The sequence below is a fragment of the Tenrec ecaudatus genome, chromosome 1 (genome assembly GCF_050624435.1).
Source record: "Tenrec ecaudatus isolate mTenEca1 chromosome 1, mTenEca1.hap1, whole genome shotgun sequence".
NCBI lineage: Eukaryota > Metazoa > Chordata > Mammalia > Afrosoricida > Tenrecidae > Tenrec > Tenrec ecaudatus.
This window is the reverse complement of record NC_134530.1, coordinates 94,729,519-94,739,222: the sequence shown is the minus strand read 5'-3', so window position 1 is coordinate 94,739,222 and position 9,704 is coordinate 94,729,519. Positions and strand designations below refer to the sequence as shown.

The window sequence follows — 9,704 nt, the reverse complement described above, 5'->3', positions numbered from 1 at the left end:
CTTTGTTTGATTTTTTCCTTATGATTAGAACAGAGTTATAGATTTGAGGGAAGAATACCTCAAGATAAAATGGCCTTCTAAGCACATCATATCAAGGAGTACACGCTAACAACATAATTTAGCATAGGTAATTGATAGGGACTTCTGCCTGCTAAGGGAGCAATGACCTTGAGAGAACAGGCCTGGTAAACATCTTGACCGTGATCGGGTAAACCAAACCAAACGCACTGCCGTGGCCCATACAGATCTCAGTCAAACGTGTAGCCACTACGCCGCCAGGGCTAGGAAATACCTGGTGAGCATCCTGGCACAGAACTGTAGCCAGAGATAAATTTGTAAGAGAACAAGCAGAGACCCAAGGACAGGCTAGGCCAACTAATTGGAAAGCTGCTTGATCATCTGTAGAACTGTGAACACCATCCATTTTTGCCTTTAGAAACAAGAACTGTCCCCCTGACAGCATCCTTTTCAACTCCAGGTGGGGCGAGGGTGGGGACTGGATTTATTATCCAGGCATTTCTTATCGACACTTAAGGGGCCTTCTCATCTTGTGAGTGGGGCCTGCTTGATGCCTGTTGAAGTGTCCCTGTGCTTAAATAAAACTAATGTGTAGCTCTTTGCTGCAGAGTGCGTGTGAGTATGGGAGCGTGGCTTATTCCTGGCACCTTGCAGTGCCCTCAGGTGGGACTTGCTAGTTCCCCCAAGGACGGACAACCTGACAGCAAGCAGCAGGACCTGACTTTCCTCGACGGGACCAAGCATCTCAGTAACATTCACCTTCATCACACGAATAAGGTAGCATGTAACAGGTTTCTCCATTGCAAAGTTACTATTCATCCTCTACCCCCCCACCCCTCTCATTTTCCATACTGTACATGAGGGGCAAGTCACTAGGTCCAGACCAGACTCAAGGGGAAAAGAATTAAGCTCCACCTCCTCCACGGAGACGAATCAAGAATTTGTGAGCACATCACTGAAGATAAGGGTGCTACAGCAAAGTGTGGTGAAGAAAGAAGATGGTTCCCAGCTATTAATTGCCTGGCTATCAGTTGGAATCATGTCTGGGTGTTTTCTTAAAGCCTTGTATTCAAACAAGCAGTCATCTAAGTGAGGCATCAACCAAGTCCACATGGAAGAGGCACACCAGCTTGTGCGATCCAAAGATGACAATTAACAAAATCCAACTATGACGAAGGGAAAACTCTCTGTGGTAGTTACATAATCTCGTGTCACCTTGAGCTATTAAGAGTGAAGGGGTGGAGTCTAGTCTGTCACTCAGGTCACAGCTTGATGATGCCTCCATGTGGGTGTAGCCTTCACATGAGGATTCTGAGAACTTCCGTTTCTCCTTCCTGGAGGCAAGACGCACTCTCTCTGCTTCACATTCCTGTTGACAAGCCACATGGAGCCGTGCTGATGGCATCCAGAGCCCTGGAGATGCTTCCACCACCACTGGATCCATAAGACTTTGCATCCACTGGCAAGTGATCTTCCTGCATTTTGCATCGTTGCACGTCACTGGGTGAGTCTAAAAAGTGATTTATGGATCAGTATCAGACTTATGGACTAATATCGGATTTATAGACTTGACCTGGCCTGGCCTGTGCTGTTTCCTCAATATACAATTGATCTTTGATATAAAGCTCTCTCTTACACATACACAAATGTAGCTGAATTTGTTTTTCTAGTCAACCTGGATTAACACACTGTCAGAGCTTACATTTTGGACACCCAATTTGCAGAATGTATTGGAGGACAGTAGGACCTCCCAGTCCATCTGCAGAATATCTAGTCAGACTAAACCTCTGGCAGATCCATTCTGGCCACAGACAAGGGATTTGAACAGCTTTGCTTTCTGACAGAGATTATTGTAAACTTGATTATGATGGATCAAACCACAGTATAATATGATACTTTGCCAGTGTTTTCCCTCTTGACCCAATCTAAATTTGCTCTATGCTTACATATGTTTCACTTGTTTATGAAGCACAGAGGAGGGAATGCACAGGCATTAAATGATGCAATAGTTTATGGGAGATGGCAGTGGGGGTGGGTGGGGAGGGTGAGGGAAATTGGGGAGCAAACAATGAATGCAGGAGAGAAGAGGAAGCCCTAGAACTGATTGTGATGATGTATATACAACCCTTTTAAAAAGCAAATTAACTCTAGAATATGATGTGTGACTCTTATATCAGCAAAACTTCATTTAAAACAATGAAAGAAACCAAAGCTGACCAGTGGTTTCCACGGGTGAAGGAGGAAGCGTTGTTGCTCAGGGAGCATTGAGTTTAATGTTAATACTGGTGGACTAATTTGGAAAAGGATATCAATAATGGTTGTACAGCACAAAGAGCTCAATCAATGGCATTGACTTATACTTGTAGACGTTGTTGAACAGGAGAATGCTTTGTTGTGTATGTTTTTGCCACAATTTGAAGAAAATAATTATGTGAATAATGAGTATAAGGAAATGTTCTAGAATGGAATATTGTGACAATTGTACAGCTCTTCTTGTTATGACTGAATTGTATGATGTGGATGAAGTGCTAATAAAACTTAAAAATAAAATTTAAAAACTGTTTCAAACCAACCTCATGGCCCCAACAGCTGAACCAACCCCGCCCCCTTTTTTTAAACGGGAAAACAAAACAAAGCCCAGGAAAGGAGACGGGAGATTATTTAAATGCAAGGATGGTTTTTACAGTCGACATCGAACAGAATGGATGGAAGATAGAATTGAAAAGCTTGTTTGATAACAAGACGGCAGAATAAAACCTTGAACATAGGTATAAAAAATAAACAAAAATAAAAAAACTGCTTCAAAGAAAAGAATTGGTGAGGCCAGATCTCACAGAGATGCGGTGGTATCTCACGGGGTTTCATGGCCATTTCCCTGATGGTGTGATGATAGCAAATGTTCATATCCTCTTTGCCAGCCATGTATCTTATTTGGTGACATGTCTGTTGGGACCTTCCGTCCATTTTCAAATGGGTTGTTTGTTTCCTGTTGAGTTCTAAAAGTTCTGTACCTGCACTGGATGCAAGCTCTGTATCAGGTAAGTGACTGCTCAATTTGTCCACTGGCCTTTTGTTTCTTTTCTTTCATTCTCCCAATACTATCTTTTTCAGAACAAGGTTTCTAACTTTGATAAACCCGCTTTACTAGTGTTTTAGCTCATGGAATGAGCTTTTGATCTTGTATCTGAAAACCCACCACTATATCCAAGCTCTGACAGATTTTTCTCCGATTTTTAAGAAGTTTTATAATTTTAAGCTTTATATTTACATCAGTGATCCATTTTGAGTTACAACTTATATAAAGTATATACAATTTATATAAACTAGGTGTTTAAACTTTTTGTTTTTTTTTTCTTGCAAACGGCCATCCAGGTATGCTTTTTTAAAACTATAATTTAATAGGGTGAGAAGCCCTGGTGGGTAGTGGTTAAGTGTTGGGCTATTCACTGCACCGTCAGCAGTTCGAAACCACCAGCCTCTCTGAGTAAGAACCAAAGACCAAACTCACTGTCATCAGGCATGCTGACTTACAGTGACAGGGTAGAACTGCCCCTGTGAGTTTCCAAGACTGTAACAGTTTCTGAAATTAGATGTTCCACCTTTTTCCTAAGGAGTTGCTGGTGGTTTTGAACTTCGGACTGCAGTCCAACTCATAACTATCCCACCAGAGCTCCTGGTTCCTCCAGCAGCCTCAGTGAAATGCAGTATTCATTTTCCTGCACATTCTCAGAACCAGCCTTCACATACCTCATGAGAGCCAAGAGCGCCAACTAACTGATGCTCTGGCTTCAAAGACTTGGTACCGATATTATCTCTGGGGTGCTTTCTCTGCACAGCTAATCAATATGATTGTTGTCAATAAATTGCACAGATGTATAAAAAAAGATGAATTGGCAAAAGTTGTGTGATAGATATATTTAGAATTTTTTTAAAAAAAGAACAGCTATGGAGACTTCTTGTACACAACCAAATGCCTCCTGCGTTTTGGACTCCTTGGTTTGGCAGATTAGGGTCATAGTTTCATGGGACTCCCAGGTAATTGGACTAATTACATGCTTAGTGTTTCTTTTCTACTTCCTAGTTCATTGGGTAGTGCCTGGGTCTTTAAAAAACTTACAAGTGGCCTTTCAAGGTATAACAAGTCTTTATTCGCCTTGAGTAAGAGAGGAAGCAGAGTTGGGTATGGGAGGAAGTGACAGAATGTGACTTGCCTCTAGAAACAGCTGCCTCCTTTGCCATGAGATCAGAACTCGATGGTGGGCTGAGATCAGTTACTAAAGATTTGCATTAAATATCTGTTAGCAAAATCGCAGGAGAGCATGCTTTTGTGAGGACGAATACTACTACCCATTAGTCTGCTGCTAGCTTACTTCCACTGTTTCTTTGGCAGACAGACCAATGTGTTTTATACAGTGGCTGGTCAGTATAACTGCTGAGGCCATGATGTACAGACAAGAGGAGAACTTTATTTCTTGGTCTCTCTCTTTGGACATGACCTTGATGGCCTCTTTTTCTTGGTCTGGAAGGTCTCCTCGTGGTGCTTGCTCGCTTCTGTGGTCTGAAACCCACAAGTCTCCGTCTGGCTACCCAGGAGCTTTTTGCAAGCGTGGTCTGCCTTTATCTTGTAAATATGGTCTGTGAGCATCCACTGGTTTTCACAGGTTCCCCATGCACCTTCAGGCACAGGTATGATTCCTATGGTGACCAATCTTATTAGAGTCACTGTTACTTCTGAGAAACTTGTACAGAATTTTCATTTTTCTCATCCAGGTCATGTTCTCAGACGTTCAAGTGTTGGCAGTACCCTTTTGCTTGCCTATGCACATACGCCTATTGTTAGGGGAAGCCAGCCCCTAACATCATTACGGGTCCGGTAGGCACAATTGTACAGCGATAATAAGTAAAGATCATAGTAAAGTCATAGAGAGCATGAGAGATAGAAGAGAAGTATTGAAATAAATGGCGTCAGACACGATTCATGGTAGCATGCTCACCTCAGGCCCACTTGGTGGCCCACGCGGAGGGAGAGGCTTTAATGCTAGCTCAGGCTTTTATCTTCTCTGGGGACATGCAAGCCCCCTAATTACAGGTGAGGACATACATCACAGGAAGGGGCTGTGCTATAGGTAATACAGTAATGAGAGGGGGTGGTCTAGGGAAATACACGCAATAGGAAGAGGAGGGATTGGGGGTATACATGTGACAAGATGGGCGGATCCTAGATTTAGGATGGCAGCCTAACCTTGGTCATCCTTGGACGGGTTTGACCTCTCTGGTGTTTCCTACAAGGAAACAGACAACTACTCTCCTTATCAGAAGGGAGTGGACCCTACTTGTTGTGGATAAGCAGTGGTGTCTGCTTGCTCTAGATGGCTGATAGCTCTTAGGGAGAATGACCCCTGATCTGCTTCTGATGACCTCCAAGTGTATAGTCATTCGCAAGCAGCTAAATTTGGCATATATTTGGGGGAGACAGCTTGGGAGAAATCTTTCTGTTTCCCACAGCCTATCCTAAAAGTAATCCTAAAACAGAATGCCAGGATGATAGATATGCCACCAGCTACAGTTTGGATAGATATTGAAAGATGTTGAAATTGCATTTTGGGTCCTATTACCCTCCCCTGTGGAGGTGCCCTTGCCACAGGGTGGACTTTGCTAGTCCCTAGAGATTAGGAGTGGTGGCAAAAGTCATCAGCAGGTCAGGAACCCCATGTAGAAACCATATTACATTGGTCAAAGACAAATAACCTATGAGTACTACTAGCTCTAGTTCAGTGGTTCTCAACTTTCCTAATGCCACGACCCTTTCATACAGTTCCTCATGTGGTGGCGACCCCCCCAACCATAAAATTATTTTCGTTGCTACTTCATAACTGTAATTTTGCAACTGTTATGAATCGTAATGTAAATATCTGATGTGCAGGATGTATCTTCTTTTTTTAATGCAATTTTTCATGAATTTGCATGTCATTCTTGCTCAGGGGCTGAGATAGTTTATTGGCCGATAAACACATGTGGGATTAATTGAAGGGCAGAGAGATAAATGGCTCAGAGAGCCTCGCCTTTCTTGACTCTCGCTCTTTGATCATCGAACCAGTGTGCGGCTGCCTTGCTTGTTTTGTACCTCAATTTGCTAGCTACACTACCTGTGGGACACCTGAGCTATGAACTGTGTCACTGTAATTTGAGGTCTCTTTAAGACTTGCCTCGCCAGAGAATTGGGATATACATCTCTGGAGCTGGGGACTGATGTTTGGTGACCTGGCTGACTGTTGGTGACCTGCCTTGCTGTTTGCTGCCTGTGCTGGGATAGCCTAGCTCTCTCTACAGAGGACTACCTGATGGCCCTCCAGACTTGAAGGACCGCCAGTGTCTTACTACTCTCTCATGGGAGTGAGTTGCACTGAGCCATTTGTACTGCTTTATAATTTAACTGCTCATTTCTTGTATTATCTATCTATCTATCTGTATATAATTTAACAGTTCATTTCCTGTGTTATGTATTTATCTATCTTTATAAATGTATATATGAAATTATTAGCAATCGGGTTTTATCTCTCTAGAGAACCCTGTCTAACACAGGGGCCATGCTAATCTTCCTTGTATCATTGCAATTTTACTATATGTGCCCCGAAGTGAACACTGCAGGATGTATTTTCATTGTTAAAAACTGAACATCATTAAAGCAGAGTGATTAATTGCATAAACAATATGTAATTATATATTGCAAAATATTTATTTCTAATGACAAATAGATGAAATTTTGTCTTGAAGCATGGTGCAGCATGGGTAACAGTCTTCGTGCTGGGTACTCTTATGTGGGCATATCTGCATGTGGACGGACTCTTCTGGAGACGACTAGAGGACCGGTGTTTCGGTTCCTAAGACCATCAGAAATACGTGTTTTCCGATGGCCTTAGGCGATCCCTGTGAAAGGGTGGTTGGACTCCGAAAGGGGTTGTGACCCACAGGTTGAGAACCGCTGCTCTAGTTGATCAGAAGCTCCTCTGACTTTTGGGAACCTGGGAATTCCTGAGGCCATCCCAACAGCAAGCGTCTGTGGGAAATTTACAACTCAATTTAAAAGTGAGACAAGCAGTCCTGAACATCATTTCTCTATTAGAAAGCCATCGAGAGATCTGACGAACGTGTTAATATCCATCCCATCACCTCTATCCCAGCCAGGTCACTCTCACCTACCTGCTTTGCAGACTCTGTCAGGGGTTTCACCACAACCCCATCACGTGTCATGCTATCATTGCTAGGAACCTGTGATGGTTAGATTGTATGTCAACTTGATGTATTTGTGAGGAGGTGGAGGTGGAGTTCAGCCTATCGATCAGATCACAGTCTGGTGATGCCTTCTGGGGGCAGGGATCCTTTTATTTAGAGAGACACTAAGCAAACTGAGCCCACTGTGGCCCCTCTTCATCTTCCTTTTTGCTTGGATTCTGCATCTGGCTCGGGCTGGGGCAGCAGTCATATGGTCTGCCGACCCTGGGAGCTGTCAGTGCCCTGCCACGTTCCTGCAGAGCTGGAGCCCTGGTGATTCTGCAGCCACCTGTCTGTGAGCTCCAGCGTCCTGCTGGGCCTTCCTGCTTCAGCCACTGTCCGCGGTGTGAGTCAGAGTCTCCAGCTTGCCTCTGACCCAGGGACTTCAGTTGGACTTGGCCGGGCCACTTTCTTGCTCTAAAAATAGTTCTTGATAGAAAAGAAAGTTCTTTCTTATACATAAATGAGTGTTATTGGTTTGGTTTCTCTAGAAACCAACGCAGTCTAACACAGAATCTGATTCTGTTTCCTTTCATCATGGCTGTCACTGGTTGATGATGATACCTTGTTAACAGCTGAAGATATTTCTCCATTAAAAAATTGTCTAGATCAGGGGTTGGCTATCATTGTTTCATTTAAAGGAAGTTATTCAGATAACAGTGATTTCTTCTGTTTGTAAAAACATAGTTATGACTCTCATATAAGTTTAAGTTGTTGCGATTGACTTTTCTATCTCAAAAGTTTGCCAACCCTTGGTCTAGATGTTCTGATCACCCACATATAAGAGGGAAGTTAGTTCATGAGCTCCAGAAGGTGCAGGAGCCAGGCACATTGGTAAAATACCTAGGGGTCATCGGGCCGGATAAGACCCTTGTGCTGCCTGAAACCAAGGTACAAGTTTACACCACCCCTTCGATGGCCAAAGAAATGGAGACATTCCTGAGACTTTTAGGTATTGGTATTTATATCCCACGTGGAACAGCGCCTGTGGCTACGCTACTGTCTGCTCACAACAAAGTAGGCCTGGGACAAAGAACAGCAGCAACTTTGGATCTCACCAGATGAAATGCACAGGAATCCAAATCACGACATCTACAGGAAGAGACAATGCAGGCTTTGTAACCAAACAATGGGCTATTTCGTGGTTTAAAATCATCAGGAAAGGTGTGCGTTAGGGTTGTATCCTCCTGCAATACTCATTCAATCTGTACACTGAGCAAATAATCTGAGACGCTGGGCTATATGAAGAAGAATATGGCATCAGGATTGAAGAAAGGCTCATTAAACTACCTGTTATATGCAGACCACAAAACAACCTTATCTGTTGAATGCAAAGAGGACTTAAAGCCCTGACTGGTGAAGATTTTAAGACAGTAACCTTAGCCAACCCCCGCCACCCACTAACCTCCACCTATACTGTAAGGATGAGCCCCCCCCTCCCCTCCCCCCCAAAAAAAGATGAACTATCTTTCAAGCAGCAGCAAAGAGAGAAACCTGTATGACCTTGGAAGAACACATTCAAGGTCTCTACCTGAACTGACAGAGGTGACCGAGACCAGATGCACCAGAGACGGTGACACAGACTAAGAGAAGCAGCACTGACTCTATTGGGTGCCTTCTACTCTGGCCTGAGACTGTGGAGCTGCGGGTCAGAGTGACAGGCAGGCTAGCTTCTAGGCCTGTTACAGGCAAAGGTAAAGGGTCCATGCAGTTGAGAGGCTGAGAATTGGAGAGAGACCTGGCCGCTGGCTGAGACCGATGACTGTATTTTTATTGTCCACTGATCCTGACTTGTGGTAACCTATTGACCTCCCTAAAAAAATCCCCTTAACCACTAAAAAAGACTACAGCCCCTGGACCAATAAGCACCATCATGATAGAGAAAAGATGGACATTGTCAATGATTTCATTTTACTTGGATTCAAAATCAACACTCATAGAAGCAGCAGTCGGGGTATCAAACAGCGTACTGCATTAGGCAAATCCACTGCAAAAGATCTCTTTTAAATGTTAAAGAGCAGAGATGTTAGGTGGGTTTCCTAAGTCATAAGGAGCCCCGGGGCATAATGGTTGCATCTTGGGCTGCTAACCACAAGGTCAGCAGTTTGAAACCACCAGCCACTCCACAGGAGGAAGGCTTGGTTTTCTACTCCCATAGTTACAGTCTTAGAAACCTATAGGGGGAGTTCTATTCTGTTCTGTAGGGTCACTCTGAGTCAGGATCGACTCCCTGGCAGTAAATTTGGTTTGGTTTGACCTAAGTCATATATATTTTTCCAGTTGTCCCTTATGTGTGAAAAAGCCAGACAACAAATGAGAAAAACTGAAGAATTCACACCTGTGAATTTGTGAATAAACGAAAATAAATAACTCTCTGTTAGAAGTGCAGCTAGAATGCTTTTCAGAAGGAGGAC

At 43.5% G+C, this 9,704-nt stretch overlaps 1 non-coding gene across 1 annotated transcript; it reads right to left on the bottom strand.

The window, feature by feature from the left end:
- Positions 1-6,558: 6,558 nt before the first annotated feature.
- On the bottom strand, positions 6,559-6,661 carry LOC142438261 (U6 spliceosomal RNA). Its single transcript, XR_012782675.1, has one exon. It is a non-coding gene; the product is annotated as a U6 spliceosomal RNA (small nuclear RNA).
- Positions 6,662-9,704: the final 3,043 nt, after the last annotated feature.